General features: G+C 39.3%; 1 protein-coding gene across 6 annotated transcripts in view; it reads right to left on the bottom strand.

Moving 5' to 3' along the window:
- The window catches only part of LOC108109821 (talin-2), a 29,830-nt gene extending 14,419 nt beyond the window's left edge, over window positions 1-15,411 (bottom strand). For 4 of the 6 annotated variants that reach the window (XR_001772534.1, XM_017218555.1, XM_017218552.1 and 1 more), the window contains exons 1-2: window positions 15,318-15,411; window positions 3,883-4,109 (exon numbers count right to left, since the gene is read on the bottom strand). The gene's annotated coding sequence lies outside the window, so the exon portion shown is untranslated. Of the gene's footprint in view, window positions 1-1,204; window positions 2,318-3,882; window positions 4,110-13,589; window positions 13,777-15,317 lie in introns of those variants that run through there. The other 2 variants (XM_017218553.1, XM_017218554.1) reach the window with 2 other exon arrangements.
- Between the last annotated feature and the right edge of the window lie 1,109 nt (window positions 15,412-16,520).

The raw sequence follows: 16,520 nt of genomic DNA on the forward strand, positions 1-16,520 counted from the left end.
AGTGGCGCCAGCCGGCATAAAAGTATCCGAATCCTGCGCAGCATCAGCCGGATAATGGGGTGGTAGGGTGGCCAGCAAACACTGCGTAATCCGATATGAGTCTATAGAGGAAAACAGGTTCTGAGGGCAAGGACAGTGCGCAGAAGGGATTTAAATTCTGTTTCCTTAACAAAATGATTTTTTAAATGACAGTTATTAATGATTAACTTGAATTACCAGAATGTATTAAATTTGTATTAGATAAATGCTTAGTTTAAATAGTATTTAGATGTCATTCCAGGGTTAAGACTTTTAGTTTAGGTTTATCTAAGCACTGTCCTATTATAAACAATGAAATGAGTTACTAGCGACCTTCTAACACAACCCTACTCCAAGTGAATATTGTAACGCGATACGGCCCATTAATTCAATTAACTTCATGTGCTCATATCAGGCAAACAAGAGGAAGGAACAAATACATCTTCCTGCAGAGAAAACAAAAAGAAAGCTAGTAAGAGGAGGAAAACTGTCAGAGTCACGTCAAGAGAATGGATGAAGGACAATGAATCTCTCCTAACAAAAAGACAAACAAAAAAGCTTATAGATTCAGTGTATGCCATAGACCTTATTTAAACGGTTTCAAATTCCCCAACAGCTTTGTTTTGACTTAACGTTTTCCCTCACAATATTTCCTCATGGCATTCCAACATTTGCAAATTACAGATAGGTAATAAAACATAATAATCAAGGAAATATTCGTTAATTTTAGAGCAAACTAAGCTGAGCTGAAAAAGCGAATATGGCCTGCGGCTGCCACGAATTTTCACAGTGGCCGCTTGGGCAAAGCTATTGCCCACTCCCACTCCCGCTCCTCCACAGCTGGCCACCAACTGATACCATCCGAATGCAAATGGAACCCATGCAAGGAGTCGGAGGTGGAGTCGAAGCCTCTCACTAATTGGCAACCACTTTCCACCCAGAAGTCACACTGAGCTGCTAATGGATGTAATTTACTGCCGGCAACGTTTTTCTACGAGCACATCTAATTAATTGAGTGTGGATGTGGATGGCGAGGCGCAACTTGTAGATTTTTATAGAGGAAAAACAAACTGCTCTAGGAGTTTTACTTGAAAGAAACCAACAGCTTGGGATAGCAAAAGTTTTCCGATGCAAGGGAAACATTCTCAAAAACCTTTTCAAAAACAATTTTCCAAGTTTTACTTACTTTTCGAACACTTTGTAAGGCTCATCGTGAGAACTTGTTTACAATTTTGTTCTTTTCGAAGATGTTTTGAATTTTTCGTGAGTTGACGATCGAAAAACTTTAAGGCACGTGAGCTTACGGTTACGGTTTAGGGCTTAATGCTTATAAAGGCACGCTCGGGCGTAGTGTGTGTTTGTTGTGTTGTTGTTGTTGTGTTAAGAGTGTGTTTTGTTTTTGTTGGTGTTTAACAAGATCTTGGCGATCGTTCGGTTGACGTTGTCATCGAAAGGCAATACGGGGTGTTGAAAAGGGGATTTTAAAAATCGTTGACTGCGACGGCAGCGCTGGGTCAGTTGAGTCTTGCGACTCCTGCAGATCCTGCGAGGCAGCTGCACGACGAGCTGAGGCACGTTTGTGGTGTTGGCAACGGAGCGTACCGTTTTTGTACAACAAATTGTACGGAACCGAAACTGAATTTTTATAAATATTCAACACAAAACGATGGCAAAAACCGCTAACAATTTTGAAAATCTTAAAAAACGCGTATACATCATAATAACGTGGAAAATCTCAATTTTTTTCGTTGACTTTAACAAATAACGTTTAAAATTTCGTGTTCTCTAGTATAAAGGCATTCGTTGTGTAAATTTTGTAAAGTAATATATAAACGTCTGACTTTGTATATATATTGTTAAAAACGTGTAAAGCTTGGTAACAAATTTTTATAGTGTTTTTATGTGTTTTTTGTGTTTTGTTTTTTTAAGGCAAATTAGTGGCAGAGTTTTGAGCAGCGATTGAATCGCATCGACTTAAGGTCTTTTAAAAAGTAAAGTTTCTCTTCAAGGCACTTGACGACAACAACGCAGTGTGTGTAAGTGTGTGTGTGTTTGTGTGTGTGACTGGTTAATAATACTTCTTAAGGATAAGGCACGAGCTATGACGAAAAACAGGAACCGAAACGGTACAAAAGGCACTTGACCGCCAAACTTAACGAATTTGTTTCAAAAACTCAACAAGAAAACAGGCACAAAACGGTTTAAGAACGCGACTTAAGACTGACTTTCTGACTTTGTCTCTGAGCTGGCAAGTCCTGCCCGATCAGCGGCTAGGCCTAGAATGATGTGCTATGCCGGCGACACATCGTGAGCTTCTGATGTCAGCATCATTCATTCCACTAGTCGTAACCGTTGTGTGAATCCGCGACTCGACGGCGTCGTCCTGGCGTTAGATCAGCGCATGCTCCACGGACGGGATGCCACGATAGCAGAATGGCAGGATACGGGATGAGATGGCATGTGCCTGGATAGCCTTTTTGCCTGGCTGCGCGAAAAGGATGTGAGTAGGTGGCTGCTGCTGGGCGAGATCGTAAAAATTGCCTATCCTTCGTTACCAAAAAAGGGAGGGTTTGGGTTGCAGAGTAACATTTTGGCTTTTTTCACTTCGTTTTCTTGATGTTAGATGTGTGTGTGTGTGTGTGTGTGCGGAAAATCCACCACCAACTGGGTGCACCCAATGGGTGGCAATGGACCACCAATGGCTGAACTTCGCTTTCGCCTTATGTACAAGCAGAATTGTTTTTGCCATTTGCCATTTACATGGCTAAAATTGTATAAATTAAACTTGGCTGAGTGTTTTTTCTGTTTCTCATTTTTGGTTGAGGAAAACACAAATCTCATCAGGGCATGCGAAATGAGTAATGGTTAAAGAATACTGGGAAGTCGAACAGCGGGAGATCTATGTTTTCTTAACTTTTCTCTAATTAATCTGATTTACTTTGATTAATTATAAGAGAATGAGTTAAGTAACAACAGTATGCATCTATCTTTAAGATACAAAATGAGACAGGACAGTATCTCCTGGCCACAATCTCCACCCACCAATCCACACTTATCTGTGCAATCGCTGTCGACATAAAAGCCAAGCGAAAGAACAAAAAATAAGCTCAACTGGCGCGACATTCTGGCGCCAAAGCCACCATTTTGTCTGGCCATATAGCCGAGTATAGTATATCTTTGTGCCTCGTCCTGAAACGCGTGTGGCTGCGTAGGAGTCCTGTGGTGGCCGCCAAGGAATCTGCACAGTTTTCACTTGTCTTGGGACACGTTTACTCCTTCACAGCCTTGTTTTCCCTCTGATTGCTTTTCCCTCCCCCATATACTTTCGCAAAAGGATAACAAAATGCCATCGAGCTGCGCCAATGTGGAGCCTTTTTATGTAATTTGCACAGTTTTTATTTCTGTTTGTTAAGTGGAAAAAATAGAATTTGACCAGATACAGCAGATACTCGTGTCTAAAGGCATAAAATAAAGTAATAAACTTGAAGAAGGCATTTTTCTTTTTTATAGGTAGAAAGTATTGGTTGTTGGTTCTTCTTGATTAATTGAGTTTTCGAAGTTTAGCAAAACCAGGAGTTTATCTTTTTATTTAATGTGATATATTGGGGAAATTTCTAGATTTTATTGAGAACTTTCTCTAGCTATGAGTATAAACCCTAACTGACTTCTTAAGTACCCTTAAGTACTACTTGAAGAGACAAAGAAATGATAATGATTCATTATAAGAAACCCAAAGTAGGTGACACATGCCAAAGAAGTAAGTGAAATCTATGAAAAGCTGTCAAAATAGAAAGCACTTATCACCCAACTAAGCTTAAAACTAATTATTTGCTTATGCAAATAATCGTTGACTCCTTCACTTACCTTAATTCGTTGTTAGCCGCTTATCTCTGGCTAATGGTTTGTTCGATTTAGTTTCAGTTGTTAAGCAGATAGTGAAGAAGTATGTTTAACGAAAGTTGTTTGCTGTGTGTGCGCCCGTGTGTGTGTTTGAGTGTTGGCAGTGTTAAGTGTGATCGTTGTTGTTGCGTTGTTTGTTTGTTTCTTCGTTGCTTGTTGCGGTTGTCGTTTGTTTGATTTGTTTAGAAGATCTGCAAAGAGAAACACAGAGAGAGCAAACGGTTAAAACGGCATTTGCAAACGTGGCGAATAGGAAAATCTCTATCTATCAAGTTGCCACTGTGGCAACTTCAAGCAAAGCTCAAAGCAATCCACTCCAAAACTGCAGAACGCACAAAGCATTTTTCCTGTTTTCATTTTCCATATTAGCACAGCTCGACCTCGGCGCCGATGGGTTGACGTTGTGGATGATGGTCTGTTAGGTGGGGCAAGTTGCAGAAGAAGCCGATATAGCTGCACATATATGGCTAGATGTCGGCATTGCGGTTAATGCCACCAAGGCAGCCGGAGCAAGAGCTCGGCCACCGCACATATAGAATACCATTCCAAGAATGCTGCACCAGACTTTTCCATTAGCGTTCGCACAAACCCAGAAACTCTTGTTTATAACAACAACAAAAAATATCAATCAACACCCAAAAGCCCAATAGACTGCATCAATGTGGCAGTGTAAGAAGATCGAGTGGAAGAGCTTGTCGATCGGCTAGAGAGTTGAAAGCTGCAACTGGCCAAGAATCCGAATGCTGTGGTCTCCCTTTCTGACTATTAACATCAACTTACGAGTATACATTTGGTTAAGAATCTAATTGTGTATAAAAGCAAAAGATTCAACTTGTTTTTGCTGAGTATGTTGCAGGCAAGGCCCAAGACCAAGAGCATTTCAAATCTTTATGATTTGGCGAAAGGCAGATTCCAAATTTAAATAAATGAAAATTTTAACTTGTGATAAATACATATCATTCGAAATTTCCATGAAATGAGTAGTTTAATGCAAAATATGATTAAAAACAATATTTTTAAACAAATTAATCATAATTTACTAATGCAATGGAAGAATAACATAAAAACAATCCTCTAAGCTTATCAAATATGACTGAATCATCACTTCTGAATAATTATATTTCACATTCATTATGTTGGATTGATAGTAGTAAGTATATTATCCGCTAACCACATTCATTTCAGTTTCAGAAGTAACCACAGGGTTAAGCCAAGTCAACTTATATCCACCCAATCGACTTTGCTACAGGTGCAGGTCAGCCCTCTAGACTCGTTGGCAAGACAAAAGCTTGGGGCGTGGGTGACACCCACTGATCTCCTGGCCCCCCATCTAGCCTCCTCTCCTCTCTGTGCCGCTCTCAATGAAAGCGAAAATGCGATTGTGGGCGTTGGACAAGTTTTCTGTAGTTTCTGTTTAGTAGGTCGACGGCTGATTGCGTTTATACATCGGTACGTACTTACATACATACATAGCTCGATATCTGTGTATCGGTCTTCGCGGAGCAATCAAAATTACAAAACGATAGCGTCACGTAGTTATAGCGAACACAATCTGAGACCTTGGCACGATTCTGCCATGCAGCCAGAAGCCAGATGTCGGGCTAGGTGCTCAGGCACGTTCTACAATGCCGAACCTCCGAGCTGTTGAAAGGGTTCCGAGTGCTTTATGGCCAAGACAGACAGCATGGACATGCCAGATTAAGGGGAACTGTTGAATAGGTTTATTCACCCGGGCACAAGCAAATATGCGGAGATCAGAGATAAAAGCAAGATACTTTTAAAAAACTCAGACATATTAAGTACTACGGTTGATAAAAGTTTATTCTGGTTTTCAAATGATTTCTATACTGGAGAGAGAAATTTCCTTTTCTATTCATTGAGATCGCCACAAGTTTATAAAACCTGTTAATTATTATTACTTAATAATCTCTGTGATTGGATTAGGCTTTTAAACAGAAAGCCATGTCACCCCTTGCCAAAAAAACACTAATAATGTACACACATAAAAACAAATATTATAATACATCATACATGCGGGCGGTGATGACTACACATGCCTGTGCTTAAATCAGCTTCCAATGCCATAAATCACATCACAACTCACAATAAAAAGGAAAACAGAAAGAGAAAGGAGAATTTAAATAAACTGCCAAAGAAAATTCAACGTAAAATGTGTTAAAGAAAAGCGTCCAAAGAAAAAGTTCCCTCCACTATAAAGGCAAAACAGATTTTAATTAAACCAAAACAACATTCAGGCCTCATAGATGTGCCCAATCCTACATCAGATTCTATATATATATATATATATATGGAACGCTATAAATACCGAGCATAAACGAGAACTTTCAAGGTAAACAAAGCATTATTTGGAGAGCAGACAAATCTCGTGGATTTTCCATTCGATGCGCCTCCGTTCGAAATCAATGAATAGTGTTGAAACTAAAAGTGTGAAGAAAGGCAATTCCCATGGATCATACTTGCCCCCCCTGACCAAAATTGTGGCACGATATTCATGCAACACTGGAAATAGAACACTGCCACCTAAGCGAACAAACTGAGGTCCCCAAAGTAGCCGGCAAACTAATCTTCATATCACACAGTCAGTTCTTATCGAAGTGATCACCTACACTATACAAGCGAAATAGTCCCCTTGCCGAGCTTTCACTGTACTTGGCTGGCGGCAATGATGGCGACTCTGATGATGATGCTGCTCTTGGCTCATTCATTTGCTTATTTTTTGCTCATACCCTGAGTCATAGATGAATTTATAGAAATTTCAATTTTTGTGCACTACAACGGGCCAGTTTGGAGGTCCAACAGATGGCCGGCCAGAGCGATCCCCACCGGCGGCGACTCGCTTGATTATTAGTTTCGCTTGAGTAATGTAACAGCAGCATCAAACGACTCATGCAAAAGTTTTATTTCACTTTTCATGTCAGCGGAAATTGACGAGCGGTCAGCGAGAGAAAAAAAGGTCGTTAAACAAATGTGTCACGATCCAGTGACAAGGTACTGAAAATGGCTTAATGAGTGCAATTACGCCAGCCGAAAGCTATTGAGTTTGAACACAGTTTCCCCCAAAACAATTATGTTGCTTCTGGGGAAAGGTAACTTATTATTTAACTTTGAAGTTGCTGAGTAATGTTCCAGAATGCAAAGAGACAATAGACTTACTGGAAAGTAACCTATTAACTTTTAACAGATAACAAGAATCTGTTAATTGTTAACCCATTACAAGGCAAATGATAGCCGTGATACACAATGCCCACATTTGTAAAAGTAATAAAGTTTATTTGTCCATTTTGCACATTCAACTTGCTTTCGTTTACATTTTCAATCACTTATAAACAACACTCACGTTCATGAGTTTCCTTTACTCAGCTTGGGTCATTTAACTTCACCCAAATGATCGCCAATAAACACTTTTTGGTTAAAATAATATTCTCCTTGAGCTTGAATTGGTTGCTTTTGAAATTCTTCACAAGGAAAGCCTGCAAAGTTGAGTAGCCAGATAAAAAGTAAAGCCCGCACCCAGCACTCACAATATCACAACAGGGGTCATCTTGGCAGATTTGACATAGAGAGACTATATATGCACCTCAGATAACCCCTGACTGTGGCTGTAATTTGAGTAAACAAGACATCGTCGTCGCCGAGGCAACTCCGCAATGAGCAATGTGGCCAACAATGGGGCACAAATTTGTGTATCGCTATCAGCATCGCCAGGAACAACAATGGGGCAGCCAATGATGATGGCAAAATCCAGATAAAAGATGCATTAAAAGTAACAAAATACACAAATAAACAAACGAACAAACGGCCAAAGGATGGATGGAGGAGATCCCTAGATGGATGGATGGGTGGGTGGCTTGGGCAAACAAACAAATCAAATCGAATGAATCGACGACGACAAAAGTGACGTCAAAAGGGAAAAGCTGCAGCAAGTGGGTGGTTGGTGGATGGGATCGGGTTGACTGAAAAGGTCTCGATGGCCCTGTAATTTTCAATTATCATCAAGGTGGTGGCACATCATAATGTGGCCAAATTATGTCAACCAAGTGATAAGCATCAATGTTCTAATTACAATCCTTGTTGAAGGAGCGTGCGTGTAATTAGCCCAACTTATGATACCCAAGCTGATTCATAAACAAAGGACTTAGCTTACATATATGTTTAATCTGCTGACAAGTGGACAAAACCATTATGCTAATTGGGAATCTCAAATACTAATCTTTCATGTAAGTAATATATTAAAAATTTTTTAATATACGAGGTGTGTTCAAAAAGTAAGGTGACTCTTCAAATTTCGCGAATTTCAAATTTTTCGATTATCGATTTTTTTGTTTTGTTATATTGGTACACTCTTCCCTAACATCTGTACCAAGTTTCAATGGAACATCCTCTTTTGTTTGGTTGTGAGAGGCGTAAAGTTACAAGTTATTTTGCGAGCTCGGCGATTTTTTGCTATCGAAAAATATGGATCAAAGGATTTGGATTTTTTGGCCAAAAACAACACCACAATAATGCCTCAGCCACCATATTCACCGGATTTGGCCCCATGTGACTTTTTCTTGTTCCCAAAACTGAAGATAATCGAAAAATTTGAAAAATTTGAAATTTGAAAAGTCACCTTACTTTTTGAACACACCTCGTATAACTTCTAAAAGGTTTCGATAATCGAAAAATTTGAGATTCGCGAAATTTGAAGAGTCACCTTACTTTTTGAACACACCTCGTATATTAGAATTTTTCTTGAAATCATAAAAAGTTCCATTTGCTGAATATTTTCTACTCTCCGCCAACAAGAAAATACATAAATTTCTATAATTTCATGTAAACTGGTTTTGACTAGAGATTAATTTTAAGTTCCCCTTTTAATACTCGCCTGTCAGCACATTTATGGGTTTCAGTGTAGAATCCCCCCTAAGAAATTTCACATTTCCTGCCAACATGGATTGCCTTAACTTCCTTCCTTCCTTTTCTCGTCATATCCATACACCATCTACATACGAAAGACATTGCCAAGCAATTTTATGATTGGATGCCAAGTTCCATTCCCACTGCCACTGCCTGCCCACTTAAGAAGTAACCCCTCCTTTGAGTCACCCTATCTGGTGGCCACCTCCTTGCTTTCTGCCCCTCTCATTCACATCCTACATCGTCAATCGGAGACGGCAAAAAATTAGGCTCCCGCCAGTCGGGCTCCAATGGATTTTCGCACAAGTGAGTGCCAAAAGCGACAGTGCCTCACGACATATACACAAATTTATATGTGCGTATTTATATATATATAATATATATATAGCGATATAACAAATAGTCAGGGGCATCCCTGCGAGAGGGAACTGCAGCTGAGTTGCCTTTGAGGGGCAGCAGTCGGATGCCAATGCATCCATAAGCCGAATAAGAAATGAATTTTTATTTTCACACTCACTCACACCCACCGACACTGGCGACACACAAAGCAGTTCCATTGATTAAGAGGGGCACCCAATTCCCCCCCAGACAGATGGGGAAATAAATTGCGAGGCAAGGCCAAGCCTAGCGATAACTGCCGATGGACACGACAATCTCCGGAAAAGGGGAGGCAGTCAGTCCGGAGGCGAGATAATCAAATCGGGAAAGGAATGCATAAAATGTTGGGTTAATCACAGACGAACTTCTCTAATTCCCAAGGTCCTAAGAAATTATTATAAATCAAACGAAACTGAGTCACGAATCGTAAATATTTCTTAAAGAGATGCTAGAAAAGATCTAATAAAATCTTGTTCTTTCGATAAATCAAAAAAATTGATAAAAATTCCTAACCGTTGATCAGTTTTTTGTTATTAATTAAAAGCCAATCAATCAAATGATTAGGTTCTGTATATACACTAATTTACTTATCTCATAGAGAAATTTGAAAGCAGTTTGTAGAGTTTTCCCAGACGCTATAAAGCTATAAAAATGAAATCTTCAAGATTTGCAGCTATTTTTCATTATAACCCTGCTCTGTGGGAATTCGAGGGTGTGACAGACCGACCGCAACCCGTTGCAGTGGGAATGCGAAAGCTAACTTATCGACTGACCGCATCGAATCGTTTCGCTGATGGACTGACAGATTGATGAAGTGCCCAAATGCGTGTTCAATGGGCCCTCAAGTCCAGCAAATCCGTAAGCAGAAAAGCGCCAATGAATTACTGACGTAATCGGCCAGGGATTTACGACACCCACTGCGATATATTGGAGACGGCGACAAACCCGATCGGAGAGACCCAACCCACTTCCACCGGCGATAAACGAAACAAATAAAATGATACGTCCTCTCGACGAGTTCGGTAGTCGAGTCGATAGGGTAAAACGATGAATTTTTGCATAAATCTTCGCATGCGTTTGGTTTGCATACAAAAATGGTGACAATAAAAGTTAAACCGCCGAAGGCAGACAACAAATACGAATGAATACTTCCAGTTTATTTTTAGAAGCAAATGCATATTCTTTATCAGCCATAATAGTAAACAAGGGGTCCTCGCTCTTACTCTTCGCCGATTTATAATGACTCAACAGCGATGAGTGTGTGCCTGCTGGCAAAAAAGGGAATGCGAATCAAGTTGATTCAAATCGAATGGAGAATTGTAGAGAATTGGAGAAGGAAATGTTCGAAATTCCGACCATGGCCGGTCTTTCATAGTCTTTGCTTCCACCTCCGCCACTTGAGTTCCGCGTAATTAAGAAACATTCCAAAACAATAAACTATTCCACAATACGGAATACGACCAATCGAACTCAATATGGAATCTTCTCTGAGCTCTCAGTTGCGGCCCATTTTGTTTATTTAGCATTTTGGTTGTTTGATTCGGGTAAGGGTAGGGGTATGGGTACGGGTACGGGTCCGGTGCAAAAGCGAAACATGTGTGCGGCAGCATTAAAACCCACATAAACTCACATGAGCCCCAAGTAGTTGTATCTGTTCTACAGAGAGGAAAATGTAAGATTGCTAAGCATTCTTACTTAAGATGAGTTACAAATTGGCTTAAATAAACATCTTAATTTTCTGGGAAAAGGGATGATTGCTAAGCGAGAGTTTTAGTCTTTGATTTAGGGCCTCTTTGATTCATAACCAATGCTATAACTTATCCGACTTCCAATCAAGAAGTTCTTTATTATCTTAAGACACACCCTTCAAGATCAATAGATTCTTTGTTTTCTCAGTGTATCTATATATAGCATATGTATATTCAGCATGTATGCATCCATGTATCTGAAGTGCAATACAAAACCATTGAAAATGCTGAGGCGTTAAGAAAATAGAGCGCACACACCAGTTGTTATTTTTATTTTTTAATTGCTATTACGCTGGTCGTATTGCTTTTTTGTTCTTTTCGTTGCCGCCAGTTGTTTGGGGCGTTGAATTTTGATATTGTAACGAATTGGCCGGTTGGCTTAATTTACTTTAATTGAGCTTGAAACATGCAGCTAACAAATGACTGGAAAATCGAAATAAATCAAAGGTAGCATGGCTCAATGAATTTTGAATGGTACTTCATTAGCACTTTGTTATAGTTATTGGTTTTTAAACTTTCCCTAGGAGCTTTGAAAGCATTTTCAGTGGCATTTCACATTATAAACCGTAAAACTCCTTCCATTTCACGCTTGCCAAAATACAAAATTCAATTAATCCAAAAAAAAATTAAGTAATCCTCAATGCAAAAACATCCCCGGGACATCAATCTCGCTTTCGAAAGTTGTATGGCAAGCGCTCATTGGAAGACCTTTGCACTCGGCCACTCGTCTCGCCCAGAGCAAAGCGAATTAATGAATACAGCTCAATTAATAAAACAGCAAAACAAAAAGTATGCAAAACCATAAAAAAAATCCAAACCGATACAAGTGGAAAATGCAGTCACTTGTCTGGCAGCAGTAACAGCACCAGCAGCAGCGGCAATCGAAACGTGCCCCAAAATGGGCAACACAAGCTGCTGCCCACCAGCGTTCCACCAGTGACCGAGTTACAAATCAGTTTGCTCAATGAATTGCCGCTCTATCGAAACCGAATGTACACGCAGCAGCACCATAACACACATTAAGAGCCAGCATATCACTCAACGAATTCCTGGTACCATTTATTATGTAATTACTAAAATAAGAATAGTCAGGATTTAAAGCAAAAATTGAAGAAATCTTACTGATTAGAATACAATAACAAGGAAATAAATAGAAATTTTCTTTCGTCACATTACTTTCAGCGTTGTCAAAGGAAAAAGGTATATCTAGAGTAGAATGAAATGGAGGAAATCGCCTTAGAGATAAGGCGGTGAAAGTAGAACACTCCCTTTCTTACTTTTTGGTCTACAATTACTAAAGATCTTATCTTTTAAGAAGGAAAATGTTGATGTATTTATTATGATGGAGAGTGTGTCAGTAGAACAACAAATTATATCACAGAAAGTGAAGTTAAGTGTCATAAACAAACATGAACAAAAACATTTCTGTTTCTTATAAAAAATTTGAAATATTTATAAAAAACATTTAAGGCTTTAAGCCTTAACAATTTGTTAAGTGTATCCATATCTTGGCGGATGCAAAGCGTCCCCACGTCCACGTCCAAAATATTTGGTGGATGTGGAGCCGATGCACTGCCCACACAGCAGCATGGAGTGAAAATGAGCTCCGATCTCGATTTCTTTATGTTTCCGAAGCGTGTTTATGTGACGGGCATTCCAAAAACCGAAGCCCACTAACTAATAAGGTCAAAAAAGAGCTCGGAAAGAGAGTGGCTGGAAATAACAACAGCTTTAAACGAGCGCATTGACATTTTGAGATAATGGATAAATAATAAAAAAATACGCCCACAAAATGGAGCGACGGCGAAATTTGCCAAACAATCGGACAAAAAAATGTGAGGAAAACAGTACAAAAGAGAGAGAAATTATGACAAAACACCGAAAGATGAGAGATATTCAAAAATATATATATATATTAAGAAGATGAATGAAAGAGCGCAAAAAAACAATAAATCTACTTACAGATACAAAACAAATCTTAGCGTATGTGTATCTTGAAGATAAATCGAATTTGTGGGGGAGAGGAGTGGGAGGTCAGCCAGCTGCTAGGCAAACGAGAAATATAGAATGAAATATCTATGTCTGTTTGAATACACAGAGAAGAATGTCTGGTATCTTAATCTATGTCAACTTTAGATTTGGAAAAATAGGAAGACATTTTAATTAAGGAAACTAAATCCGGTTTATATACAGATAAAATGTTCGTTTAGATCATTTCGAATCAAACTTGATACACCTATACGATTTCCGTGTAATACCAATCAGATTAACTTTAAAATTTCAGGTGACATGTGTTATAAAACATATAGCATCATGATCTAAAATAATCCCAAATTTGTTCTCTGTGGACTAGCGTAAAGTCAGGGGCACACATCAAAAAGCAGACGTCGACGCAGGCGCCGGCAGAACGATGAGGTAATTTTCAGCTTGTTTTCTAAAATGCTTAAAATCGGAAATGTGGAAAAGGGTTTTCCGAGGGTTTTGGCGCGCACTGCGCAGGCGTAACGCACAATTTACATTCGATTCGAGTTACACAATGGATCTGCTTATTTCTGGCACATATTCCCCTTAGAATGGGTAAAAATAACACCATATGTCACGCACTTATACTCGCGCACTCTTCTATACCTTCTTTATTTTCCACAATTAAGCTTGAAACTCTTTAATATTTGAACTTGAACGATATGTGCGATATGCGATATATATATGTGTACGGGTCGGTGATATATATATATATGTATATATATATTTTTATAACGATATCGGGCGCGGCACAATCGAACGAATTGGCACCGACGGCGGACGAAACTCGAATGAGCGGGTCGTAGAAGCGAGTGGTTCGCTTGGTTCCATGGGCAATGTGAGCAACATGAGCAACAGATGGGAGAGCCGAGAAGAGAGCCACCTGCTAGGCTCTCTTCTCTGATTCTTCAGATTCTCCTGATCGCCGTCTGCAAATGTAAACAAAACAAAAGGTGCCAGCAAAAGAGAGGGCAGGAGGAGGTGGAGGAGACGGTGGCCAGGGAACCGAGCTACAAGGTGATGGACCCGTGCCAGTGGTGACTAATCTTTGGGCCCAACTTATGGCTCTTTCTTTCTTCTCGCAAACAAACAAAAAAAAAACAGAGAGGAAGCGACAAAGTGGAAGTGGAAGTGGTCTTAGTCATTGGGGAATTCTACGAATTAGGCATTAAAACTTTAAACTATAAAAGGGCTAATACAATCAAGGGGTAGGGGTTTGGTAATATTTAGCAACAGTCACAAAAAAAAACTTTGTACTTAAATGTCAATCGAAATTGTTTTACGATGATATTCTGTTATATTTCGTTTTTATCGAACGGTTTTTTGTTTTGCTTTGTGACGCACCAACTTTATATTTGGAATTCTGGTAATTTTTATAAGTGACTCTTTAGTTGACAATTATTTTGTTCCGCTATCACTATATTAATAGAAAACATAGCTTAAGAGCCCCACATTAAATATTTTAAATGAAACTGGACAAAACCAAGACTTCTCTATTAAAAGGCTTTTATAAATAGATCATTTTACTACATGAAGATTTAAGGTCTGTAAGATACACCCCTTTCCCTAAAAACAACATAAACAAAAGTATCGAAATAATGGCCTGTTGACTTCAATTAGGCTCAATTATTGACGCAATTGAGGGTCTGATCCCTGGAAGAGTGAATCTTTTTACCAGTGCCAGCGGGATGTCAGCACGAGTCTCCCGGTCTTTGGATGTTCGGGGGTTGCATAGTTAACTCCACAATTAAGTTGAGAATTGAAGGCAATTTGCGAATCCCGCGATTCCAACTCTTCAGCCGGGGTTATCTTATCGTGAATGGAATGTACATACACCCTATATATACACTCCACCCTCCAGCTGTTCAGATAAAGCCGTCAAACCAAACCAACTGCTGGGCTGATAATTCCAGGCAGTCGCTGCTGGAACCTCGTTAATTGAATTATATTCGCAGCTTTGGCTAAAAAAAAGTTGCACTTTAATTAGCATAAAACGTAGGCGAGACACACACAAACAAACATACAAATGCGGGCGTTCCCTTTTTTTTTGTTACGAAAAGTACAAGAACTTAGCCCAAAAGGGCGGAATTCGCGTGACCAACAAAAACAAATGTGCGGGATAGGTTAGACCAAAATCCGGCGGGAGGGTTATGTTCTAAGAGGGATGACGACCCCGGAGGAGCACCCACTAGGCGGCAACAACAAAATATACGATTCTTGTTGGCCAGCCCGCAGCTGAACTTGCACTTGCTGTGTTTACCCGATTTTCCCGCTCCGCGAAAATATACCTCTATTGAATTTCGATCTTGGGGTCTTAAACATTGGTTAACTTACAGAAACACACGGCGGAAAAGGCTTAAAGAGTGCTAAAATCGAGTAAATAAAACTAACACTTTATAAAAATTCGTCGTAGATAGAACAGTGTGGCCGTTCGCCACGGTGTTATCGATATATCGATGCGGCTATTGGAGCCAACTAGCGTTAGGTCATTTAGTTTATTTCTAACTAAAAACGGATTAAAAATATTCAACAACTTGTCTAAATATTGGTTTTTCTTTATTTCAAAAGAAATAAAATCACGCCAGCAAACAAACAACCCGTTTTTGCAAGGGATGTTAACCTAACGGCAGACTGTTAAGTGGAGGGTCACCCTAACTGTTGGAGTCACAGCGCCAAATTCAAAAAACAAGTAATGCAGTTTTACTAAAATAAGTCTTAAAGATTAAGTGATTTATACTTAAATCTTAAAAAATTACAGCTTCATATGATTAATGAAGGTTACGGGCGTTACCAAAGTGAACCCCCACACTGACTTGATAAATTTGTCTGGCTTTCCTGAAATTTCTCCGAGACGATCATCGTTTCCGTTTTGATTTTGGGCGATTGGAGGGCAGCCAAGTGTACAAGTTACAACCCCCGAATAAGGTCGGCAATCTAAGGGCCGAAAAACAAAAACTAGCCAAAATCATAAAAATAAGCGAGCAAATTCATGACTTTGGCAAAGTCAGCGGACCGCATATAGCGCTCGCGTCTTTGGGGGCCCTTTCATTTCACTGGGGTTGCTTTCCCTATGCCAGCGAAATAAAAATAAATTTAATGTTCCTGTTTTTTTCCTCCTTCCTTGTCAAGGATATCATATATGTAAGCGTAATTTATGCTGCAAAACATCTCGAGCATAAACAGGAAACAAGCGTCCATGGTCCTTCATTTTTGCTGCACAGGAAAAAAACTTATGATTGGATTTTACTTTATAAGCTGTGACTAACATTTTACTTTGAGCATTACTAAAATATTTTTAAGAGAACCACTTTCGTAGCGTGATAAACTATTTTCAGAGTAATCTAACAAAACAATCATTTATGAAAAATCTAAATCACTTTTTAGTCAAAAAATAAAAATATTTTAAAAACCTTTGTTTTTTGCTGTGCATGTATGCCCGCCCTCTAAAACTTGGGAAAATTTCTTGAAATAAAGTCAAGTTCGAGGCTTGGGCGCAAATTCAATTAATTTCAATCGAACGCCTGTCGTTCTGGGCAT

Source organism: Drosophila eugracilis, unplaced genomic scaffold, assembly GCF_018153835.1.
Source record: "Drosophila eugracilis isolate 14026-0451.02 unplaced genomic scaffold, ASM1815383v1 contig_1104, whole genome shotgun sequence".
Lineage (NCBI taxonomy): Eukaryota > Metazoa > Arthropoda > Insecta > Diptera > Drosophilidae > Drosophila > Drosophila eugracilis.